Source organism: Solea solea, chromosome 18 (genome assembly GCF_958295425.1).
Source record: "Solea solea chromosome 18, fSolSol10.1, whole genome shotgun sequence".
Lineage (NCBI taxonomy): Eukaryota > Metazoa > Chordata > Actinopteri > Pleuronectiformes > Soleidae > Solea > Solea solea.
In genome coordinates, this window is record NC_081151.1 from 14120548 (window position 1) to 14132610 (window position 12063).

Here is a 12063-nt window from a genome sequence, read left to right on the forward strand (position 1 = left end):
GGGTTCACTATAGAGTTTAACATATATATATATATATATATACATATATATATATATATATATATATATATATATATATGTATATGTATATGTACGTATATGTAATTAATTAATTAATTAACACCCTAGGATGGTTGCAGCTACTTGAATTGATAGAGGCGAGAAATTGTGCCTCTTTTACAGCCTTCTGGTAATCTGATAGACTGGCCCTCTGTAACACCAGAGACACATATAGTTTGTCCTTTTCCCACCTCCGTTCAGCCAGTCAGCTCTAGTAACTATAATAATAATGATACTGATACTAGAAATGGGCCACACAGTAGGTGGGGTGGTTAGCACTCTTGCCTTTTGCAGCAAGAAGACCTGGATTCGAGCCTCGAGTGTAACAAGGGTCTTTCTGCATGTTATCCCCGTGTGTGCGTGGGTTTTCTGCGGGTTCTCCGTCTTGACTGTAGGTGTGAGATTGAATGTTTGAATGGTTGTTTGTCTCTATATGCGGCCCTGCAATGGACTGGTGAACTGTCCAGGGCCTATGTCAGCTGAGATAGGCACAGCGACCCTCCTGTGGATGGATGATACTGGAAATGTCAAATTCATGTTAAAGTTCCTTTTGGCAGCACCTTTCAAAAGAAGGCAAAATATAGCCAAATGAATTGATTCAGCCTCATTAATTTAGCTTTTTATCAATATCAGTATTTTAATAAATAATTGATAAACAATGCCACAGTTAGCTTAAATGGAAGGATATGGGAAGACATTGGCAGTATTCAATTTTGTGCAACATTAGACCAGACTTTATATATATATAAATAATATAATATAAATATATATATATAAAGAAACCACAAAACAAGATGCCGATTAAGAAAGAAAGTTTAACAGGATGGTGGAATCAAAGATGGTGTGTTTTTTTACTAAGGCCACTTTACATAGGATGACTGTACCAGGTTAAATGAGAGGTTGTGGCATGGGACTATAGTCCTGACTACGCGAGGACATCATGGATATCACTAACATCAGATTAATTACCATCTGTGCGATAGCCTGCGATATATAGAATTTTTGGATTGTATCGGATTTCACATTTTTATCTGTCCAATATTTGATCCAGTGGTTTTGACCAGTGTTAGACTGATACTGAGTATCAGTATCAGCTCATTCCTACTTGGAATCTAATGTCAGGGGCTGACTAAGAGTTTTCTAATTGAAAAGTTCAAGTTCTGACAACACACAAAATGCAAAACATTAATTAGTATAGAAGACAAATTATAAATTGAGCTACAGTCCAATAGTCAAATATTTTATTTTTTAATGAATACAGACTAAAGTGAAAGATGTATGCCACTTTCAGTGCTCAACATAGTACTTCCTTCTGTGTGTCTCTGTTTCACCATGTTGGTTGATGTGAAACTTGATTGTGAAGTCTTACATTTACCAGTGGCGTCTTGGCAATAGGGGCCAGTGCCCCACCAGAGGGTGCTGCTGTGCAGGTGAGGATTGCAAGCCTTTATATTTTCCTGTGTCAAAAATGTCATTGAGCACAAGTTAATAATAAATTTGTCCCCAATGAAATGTCTGCAGTTTTCATTTGATGAACGCAATTTCCTCTGTAGACACATTGTGTAGTTGGTTGAATAGTTGGTTGTGCCGGATGCTGCGTGTCCTCTGTTTCTGGTCGGTGGGGCCCGGCCAAGATATCCTCCCAGCGCCTGCAGCGTTGTGTACTGCTGAACGGTTCCGCGTGCATGCACGTGTACAGCGCACGCTTCAGTTTCTGCAGTGTGGCCTGAAGTTCAGGGACCCAGAGCACTTCTCATTGGCTGATTGGAAGCAAGGGCGGCACTATGAGGGGCCGTATAGGCCATAATCCAAACTCACTTCTCACATAGACTACTGAAACCTCTCACATAGACTACTGAACCTCTCGCATAGACTAGTGAAAGCTCTCGCATAGACTAGTGAAACCTCTCACATAGACTACTGAACCTCTCGCATAGACAACTGAAACCTCTCGCATAGACTACTGAAACCTCTCACATAGACTAGTGAAAGCTCTCGCATAGACTAGTGAAACCTCTCACATAGACTAGTGAAAGCTCTCGCATAGACTAGTGAAACCTCTCGCATAGACTAGTGAAACCTCTCACATAGACTACTGAAACCTCTCACATAGACTAGTGAAAGCTCTCGCATAGACTAGTGAAACCTCTCGCATAGACTAGTGAAACCTCTCACATAGACTACTGAACCTCTCGCATAGACTACTGAAACCTCTCGCATAGACTAGTGAAACCTCTCACATAGACTACTGAAACCTCTCACATAGACTACTGAAACCTCTCACATAGACTAGTGAAAGCTCTCGCATAGACTAGTGAAACCTCTCACATAGACTAGTGAAACCATTAGAAATCAGAAGAATATTTCTAATGGTTGCCTAATGGTTTCTCTAACTTTTTTGATAAAGTATTTGATATTGTGAGATTTTGAACACTGCCATTTGGTGGTGCTATTGATATGATAATATACAGTATGTCATCAGATTGGCATGGGGAAGGAGTATATAATTTTGGTGTGAACGTGGTAGGGGTGAGGACGTTTCTGGAAATATGTACTTTACTTAATGGAACTAAGCCTGCAGCTTAGTTGTGTGGGAACATCATTGTTATGTCTTTCAACTGTTGGGTATCTCTCTAATAATAGTAATGTAAATGGTCTGTATTTACCTTTCTAGTCTTCATAACCACTCAACCCTGCTTTACACTACAGTGTTGCCATTCGCACAGCACATATACAGTATATGTGCATTTTTGCTTTTGCTTATCTTTCATACCAATTCACATGCAGCTGGCACAGCCATCAGGAGCAACATGGGGTTAAGTGTCTTGCCCAAGGACACATCAGCATGTAGACTAGCTCAGCCAGGAATCAAACCCACAACCTTCAAGTTGAAAGACAACTCTACCACTGATTTACCACCATGAACAATGTTAGCAGTGTTAATGCATACATCTGTAATTGTTCTGTTCCGTGTTTTAGCATTTCAAAATAAGTTAATAAGTAATAAAACATTATGTAAAATGTAAATATATATATAAAAAATGTAACTATTCGTAAATTGTTTATGTCTATTATATAAATTAGATTGTATATACCTCAGTCATCATCTACCGCTTTATCCTCCATCAGGGTCGCGGGGGGTGCTGTGCCAATCTCAGCTACATCAGGCGATAGGCGGGGTACACCCTGGACAGTTCGACAGTCCATCGCAGGGCCACACACAGATAGAGACAAACAACCATTCACTCTCACACTTACTCCTATGGTCAATTTAGAGTGTCCAATTTACCTAATCCCCACATTGCATGTTTTTGGACTGTGGGAGGAAGCCGGAGAACCCGGAGAGAACCCACGCACACACGGGGAGAACATGCAAACGACCCAGGTTTGCGACCCAGTCAGAACAAGGGCCTTTCTGCATAAAATGTGCATGTTCTCCTCGTGTGTGCATGGGTTTTCTCAATGTCCTCTGGTTTCCTCCCACAGTCCAAAATCCTGCAATATGGGGATTAGGCAAATTGGACACTCTAAATTGACTGTAGGTATGGGCAGGGATGTATACCGAGGACCAGTACTTTTTGGTACTGGTTTCTAATTGGGTCGGTACCAGGGTACTGTTAAGATTCTGCACAAACGGTACTGTTATCTGTACATTTTACATCACCAAACACTGGAGCACGCTCATAATATGAAGCTAAAGGAGTGCGTTAGCAACCTGACTAACGCTAAAGACTGCCGGTTTTGTTTCTGCGACGTCAAGCCACGTTAAGTTTATATATGTCACATTAAGCCTGTAGGTGACATGAACCAAGCAGCAGCTACCACAGCTCCACCGATCTATATGCCAATGTGTCCTTGGCAAAGACACTTAACCACACGTTGCTCCTGACGGTTGTGAAAACGAAAGATGTGTGATAGAAAATGTGTTGAGTGGGTAAATGGCAAATACTAATGTAAAGTCATCAAGACTAAAATGCGCGACATAAATATTTACCATTTATCAGAAAGTTGAAGCTATAATATTGCAGGTCTGGAATAATGTCCACTCTGGCTGTTTCTATACTCAATATCCGATGAACTCTCTAAGCTTGAAACTGGCATTGGGCGTTCATTTTTCAGGAGCTTTTCCAGTCAACATGGCACTGTGAGCAAACCTGAGTCATGTGACGAGCTCTATACTAAGGCCCACATCATGACACATGCTTTTGCCTTTGGAAAAGTCTTCCAGAGACAACACAGAGCACAATGTCCTACTATGACAAACTACACATCCACTATGACTCAGTTTAATGTAATCTGTCAGCAGAGAAATAAAACAGTTGGCTGAAATGTTTCCAGTTCAAACTCCTGGACCCTGGGCATCTTCACTTGCTGTCTGACAACTGTAATGCTCCTTTCAAATAGTTTCCTGACAGCTGCTGTCTGAGGGAAGGCTTGGAGCCAGTGGCATCACCCAGCTTCCTCCAAACCACCTGAGAGGGAAACAACTGCTGTCAATCACACATATTTCCCATATCACATGTGATATTTCACTCATGGTGTATGATTATTAATTATACATAAATGAAAGTTCAGTGAATCCGGAGATTATGGTAAATGATTACAGTCATGTCATCTTTATAAATCAAAGTTAAGTTAGGTTTAATGTTCAATATACAATATGATATGAATGTATGAGCTATACAGCACATTTAATTATGAGGAAAAATAAACAAAATATACAGTACATAACAAGAAAAATAAAATAAGAAATAAAATATCATAAGATATCGACAGCTATACAAAAAGGCAGAACACATCAGAGTGAAAATATACACTACAATAAACCCTACAATATTACACCATGTATACTATGTTTTGAGAGTATTATAGTACAGTATATTACACCATATACAGTATTATATATATATATATATTATTTATGGTGTTATATACTATAAGGGAGTATTCTAGTGTATTACTCCACATACAATATAATACTACAGTACTAGCGTTAAGTCAAAGTAAGAAAGAAAGACATAAATAAATAAATAAATAAACAAACAAACAAACCTACATTGCACATCTGCCTCACAATGGCCTTCTCTTTCTCACTGTGATCTTCAACGTATTCCTGGGTCCACTGGCTGTCTAGCTTCTCATGGACCTCCAGCACCTACACACACACACGCACACACACAAGCACACGCACACACACACCCATGCACACACGCACACACAGGTTTACACATTTCAACAGCCTCTACTTAGCCTCAGAAATTAGGGGTCAGCCTTTGGTCTCCATGAGGACGGCTGTCATTGTATTTCTACTTTTCATCTCTTTTAAACTTCACATTCAGCTGACACTAAAACATGTTTCAGGAATCCAGTGGTGTTTTTGTAGTACAGTGTATTACATCATTGTTGTGTTTTTTTTACTTTACTAACTGATAGACTGTTTTAGTGGAAGTTTCACATGTCTACCTCAAAAATGTACTAGTACTGTGTTACTTTTACATTGCTCTATGCATCTCAATTCTTCTTCCACCACAGTTGTTCCTATAGTCAAAAGGATGACTGCAGCCAAAGAGGCATGGATTCAACAAAGGGGTGAGGCGATCCGTGGATGCTGCTCTCACTAATGGCGCATTTCCACCAGCTCTACTCGCCCGCCTCGCCTCGGCACAGCACGGCACGACACGGCACGATTAGGTTGCATTTCCACTACAAAAAAGTACCTACTTAATGTGGGCGGAGTCATCACTGCACGGCTGAGTGACTAGTGACCTTACACCAGACTTCTGTAATTGTTGGAGATTAAACCACGTTTTTAGGATTGTTAAGTAGTTTTAACTTATCTACAATTCGGCACTGTTCAGTTTGATTTCTGTCCACACGTCTCCAGAGTACCGGAGTACAGCCTCCTACTCGTCCCTAAATACACCACTCCACTTTAAAAGACTCCTGTTAAATATAGAGATTTCCCTGGTAGTTGTTGGAGATTAACCCACGTTGTTAGGATTATTAAGTAGTTTTAAGTGATCTACAGTTCGGTGCTGTTCGGCTTGATTTGTGTGTGGGAGGTCTCTTCCTGTGACGGGACTCTGACCAATCAGCGGCCGGCAGTCTGACCAATCATTGCATAGTACCTACTTAAGCACGCTTGGAACCTCGCCGGAGCAGGTACTATGCTAGTGGAAACGCTACTTAAGCCGTGCCGTGGCGAGGCAAGTAGAGCCGGTGGAAATGCGCCATAACAACGTGGCTGACAGTGGGGACACAAGGATAAACGTTTAAAGAATTTACACCAGCTTAGGTCTATGATAAAAGAATGTGTTGACCATTTTTGATTGGTAAGCCACTCTACTAAATGAGAGCCTGTGTCCATGTCTTAAGATGGTTCTCACAGATTTGTTTCATTGACAGCAGCTTTAAAGTAGCACAATGTAGGATTTCGACCTTCAAATAATGTCTCAAAAATAGTTTTTGAGGGTATATCAACTCACAATGGTGACATTCACACTCAAAGCCTGAGCAGGTCTACATCACCTGCATTGGCACTATGTAACTTCTGGTTTCGGGTCCGTGCCACAAAAATAACTACCCAATTCTACTTTACAGCATACATAACAGTTGGTTATTGACAGTTGTAATCACAACAGGACCTCAGAACAAATCCTACATTTTGTTACTTTCAGGCCTTATCCACACGTAAACAAAACTTTTGCTGTACTTTCTTTTTAAATAAGTTTTCCATAAAGAAATGTCTTCATCAACAAGAAACACCCCAAATATAACTCTAAACTCTGTAGCACTTATGCCAGGCCTGTATGTTGTGCTGTAACGCTGCTTCAGAAATACACCAAAAATAGAAGTAGAAGTAGAAGTAAAGTAATAGAAGTAAATAAAACTTATCTTAAGGTGAACACCAAACAATCTCCAAACACAAGAAGAGTAGCATATCACACAATATTTGTTCAGTACGTCCTCCATGACCGGAGCACAGACTCAGTCTGATACAGTCACATAAAGTGGCAGTTCATGCAGCTTGCCACTGGCGATCAGCGGTGCTGTCTCTAAGTGTTTTTAACTGATTTACAGTTCGGATGTGTTCGGCTTGATCCTTGTGTCGGACGTCTCTTCCTGTGACGGCACATGGTGCTTCATCCTTATGGTATTTTGACCAAAGCATGTCACAGACATATTCATTAGGACACCAGGGAACTATTTTAACTTGGGGAAATAGGGTATAATATGTCTCCTTTAAGTTGGCCTTGAAGGAGTGGCAACACTGGCTTGAGGGGACCAAGCTGCCATTTCTGGGGTGAACTGACCATGTAGGAGACCAAGTGGAGTCCAAGAAGGTGGCCTCCTCCATCTCCTCGCCTCATTGATGGGGGGCCCGCTTACACCGTTCGTTGTCTCCTGCGGTCCCGGATAGAGGGCTTCAATACCTGGGGACTGGGAGGGCTACTGTCCGGATGGGAGGTCCTGGGTCCCTGCGAGGCACATATTGGACCACACCCTCATCAGAGAGGGTGTGGTCCAGAGTTCTTGGAAACCACAGGCTCCTCCGCTCGCCACCTGATGCTGACGTCATTAGCCCTGAGGGTCCCTCCTCCTCTGAGGACAACCTGTTCTCCACAGCTGAGGATCAAGGGATGGGTGTGGCGGTCTCTGATGAGTACTAGCCCCTCTTCGGACTCCCCCCCCACCCGACTTTGCACTTTTGCGGACATCAAGTGTCGTCCCTGCCAGCCACTCTTTGCTCATTAGTCCAACTCTCCTTACCTGTTGGGCTCAGCTCTGATCAAAAATGTACCCGGTATATAAATTTGCCTCTCAGCTCACTCAGTGCCAGATTGTTCTACGTCGCTTGCACTAGTCTCTCCAGCGTTATTCAGATTGATTCCCCGGTATCGACCCTGCCTGTCCCCAGACAATGCCTGCTCTGTCTCTGCCCCGGTGATCTACTCAGCCTTCCGCCCCTGATAACGGATTCTGCCTGTTCCCTGCCTGTCTTCTGTCTGCTCGTAAATAAGTGTCATTCCAAACCGTCTGCCTGCCTCCGTGTACTGCATTTGGGTTGTTCCCTGACTCATTACACTTCCAAAATGCCAGTTCAGTGTGGATAAATTTTTTAGCTGATTCATGTCAACTTTTCTTTCATGTGTACAAAAGACAATCTACTAACACTGGCAGGTTAGTTGGCTACCTTCAATTCATGGACTATTGCCTCTGGTTTCTGTCCGGCAGGGAGGTAGAGGCTTGTGGGGGAGGGGCTCCGAGCAGCAGTCTGGAGAGGAAGGAGTCACAGTCATTGTAATCAGGTAGACACGCAACTGAGAATAGAGGGATAGCTATGACAACAGTTACGGATAAACATCACTTCTAGTGTTTCTGTCTCTTTCTGTTCAATTATTGTGAATATGTGAACACAATATGGTTAAAGTTAGTTCAGTTTTGTGTGGTTTTATGTGGCAAGTGTTGCCTGAGCTGTGTGCTCCCTCTGTTGGCAAGAGGGATCTTATAAAACTTAATAGCTTTCACCGGTAAACTGAAGTTACAGTTAAACTGCTCACTCTCCTCTGCCAAAGTCCATCATGAACAACAGTTTAAGCTGACAGGGAAACTGCTGCCTCAAATACTAAAGTCTAAAAATAAGACATTTGAAATTACTGATGATTTACAACCAGTGACATACAGTGAGGTTCATGACTGGGGAGGCACTCGTCGGATGTACAAATATTTGAACCTAAAATAGAAACTTATATTTCTATTTTGACCTTAATTGAAACATTAAGTTGTTTTAAAAGCTTTTAATTATGCTCTAATCAATTCCATACTGTTCAACAATATGATAGCAAGAAAAACTAAATACAATTTTTGATAAAAGATCAAATTCAGTTTTTTAATATTTAAATATATTTTTTTGGCTGATCTCTCTCTTTTTTTAAATTAAAATTGAAAAATTGTGTTTGGTCTTACCTTTATACGTATATATTTTGTAAGTCCATGGGCCTAATCCCACCAAGAATATCTCCTAGGGTTATTATATGCACTCTATCTCTTGTGTAAAAGTCTGCAGAGAAGAAACTGTCGCTGTATGCAGCAAGCAGCTAATGACAACTTGCTAGCTGTGCCAGGCTGTGATTTCCTGGAGTGCTATGAAAGTGTTGCTAGAAGTGATTGTCATCCATAAGGAGCTCCCAAAGTAAATGGGGAAACTTGCCAATTTGTTTCCAGCTCCAGGTGGGGTTGTGGGTTTGTCTGATATTAGCCATGGTTGATTATGTAAAGAAATTTCTTCTCTTACATCCAAAATACATCGACTGCCCCAACAAAACTGTACTGAAGTGATTCCGTAGCATGGTAGATAGTTTGGTGTGAAAGCAGCATAAGTGTGTTAGGAAACCTATGTAGCCTTTATTTAGCTTTAACTCAAAAAACATGTTTAGTTTGTCCATTGAGTAGATATTGTAGCCTCAGGTCAGGTGCATGAAAGCATTTGCGCCATTTTTTTTATACCTCTATTTTATTAACCTGCATTTAAATATTACAGTTATTACATGTGGTTCAATGTTATTTGAATTTGGATTAGTCATATGATTGCATGAAGACCAATGTTCGTATTTGATCCAAACTGTTTTATTGTGACGTATTTGTGCAGTTTTTTTAGATAATTAGAAAAAGCTTTTAACGGTTTTAAAGGGGGTTTCAATCAAGTCAGTGATGAGAGCAATTATATAAAATATTGATTGATTCATCTGTGTTTCTGTCACAATGATGTGTTAGATAATGAAGCTCTAATACTTTCAAACTTTCTAACAGGGCACAGTGTTTCAGTACCTGTATGAGATTATTAATTAATTATCCGGTGATGGTATCCAAAATTAAGCATCACACAGAGCACAGAGCCATGAACTCACTACAGATGATCTGACAGGGACTACATCATTAATATTTTTGCAAGAGGCATGTTCTTATATACACATGGACAAGTCAGTCAGTCATCATCTACCGCTTTATCCTCCACCAGAGGGTCGCAGGGGGTGCTGTGCCAATCTCAGCTACATCGGGCGATAGGCGGGGTACACCCTGGACAAGTGGATAATCTAAATAAAGGCATGATTTACTGCATCAGAACGGTATGATAAAGTCATGGGTCATATATTTGAGATTTTTCTGGATAGCAATACATAAGTGCAGAAACGTCATCTTTATCTTTAGCTGGTTTTAATGCAGGCAACATCTCTTCAATCACTGTATGTAAAACACCCTTTAGCACCTCCTACTATACGCAATATTAAAGAGGAAGCTCCAATTAATGCTGCTTTTAGTTTAGTTTTTAGTTCAGTCACTGCTGAGAAAATAGAGTTTTATTGTTTTCCTGGGATCTGCAAAGCGAAATGGCAATTCCGTTTGTTGATGATGTCATCAGGAAACCTCACCACTCTGGGCACATCCGGTTGCGTACATTCAACCGCAGGAGAAGAACTACTCTCGTTGTAGCTGCTGAGATGCAGAGCATCCATCGTGCCAGAGGGGGAACTACGTATCTGAGGGCCAATCACAGGACAGTGGAAAAGCTCTCGTTGGCTGGCCGATCACAACACAGTCCACGTTCTGAATGTGATATCTCCAGAACTGATGCTCTAGTCAGCCGCGCTGTTTTAGTTGACAAGAGTGTCAGTGAGGAGATATTTCGATCGGCTCGTTTGCAGCGACTAGGAGGATTTTGACCATGAAAACAAGTTAATATATGTAAGTAGACCTCCATAACTAACATATATGTGCGATACAAGCATTCAATGTCACCTTTAATCGGTAATTTCATAAAACATGTTCTCAGTCACAGTATGAAAGCTTATGTTGTGTAATAGTTTTCTCTTGTGTTATCAAAAAATCTAACTGCAAGGTAACTATTTAAATTGCAAATTACGATGATTTTAGTGGAGCAAGTAAGCAAGGAGCTCATTTATGTTGTAAACGTTCATTATGTCTATTTAGTTTGTCTGATTAATTTTTTTAGACAACAGTAAGTTTTCCTTTACGTTATACATATTTGGATGGCTTTCTATGACAGCTGCACTCAGGGAGTTGAGGTGTCTTCATCAGGCTTGACTTTCAGTGTGAAGAATGGCAGGCTGCAGCTAGGGTGTTTGTAGTAGGGTGGAAACAAGCTGGTTACTTCCCAGTGAAACTTGCGATACCATTTCTGGATGGCTCGACAACCAGTAGTTTCAAGGAATTCCTTTTTATGTACGTATCACAAGAAGAAAGATCTGTCCTTCTGAAGGCTTTAGAGGACTTTAATTCAGTGGACACAGATGAATTGCTAGATGTACTTGATGCACATGAATGCAAGCAAATCCCTACCAAGGACACACTGCTCCCTATTTTGGCACAGATTGGACACAAAGTAATTGTTCAGGCCCAAATGTATGTAATTAAGTGCTGGCGTCCTGTAGCTGGTTTACTATGATGCAGAAGGACTGCATCATTTCATTGCACAAATAAAATCAACTGCAAAAACAGTGAAGGGACTTCTAAACTTTCCACAGAAGAAAACAGCCCAGTCAACAGTTTCTCGTTACCTGAAAAGGTTTATCGGGGAAATTGATTGCAACAATCTTCAGCTGTTCCTAAGGCCACAGTCCCACACATGTGGATGTGTATTGAAGCTGCCCATTGGTTATTACAACTATCCAGACAATAACAATAAGGATGTGACAGCTCCTTACTAGACAGGATGATTTTGTTATTTGAACTATGTAGCCTGTTGTGTCTTTTTTATGTGGGGCATTTTATTTCATCTGTTTTGAAATGGCTGTTGTGATAGTTCAGTTTTTTTCAAAGTGGGGTTGTATGTGGCACCTTTTCCTTTTCAGTGTATTACCTGTAGTAGACCACACTCAACACTCACAATTTGCAGAAGCAGAGCAGTACATTGCTGCGTTGCTGTACCTGTGTACAGCAACAACATATATTTTAGACACCTAAAAGAAGTCCCACCTCAAAAGA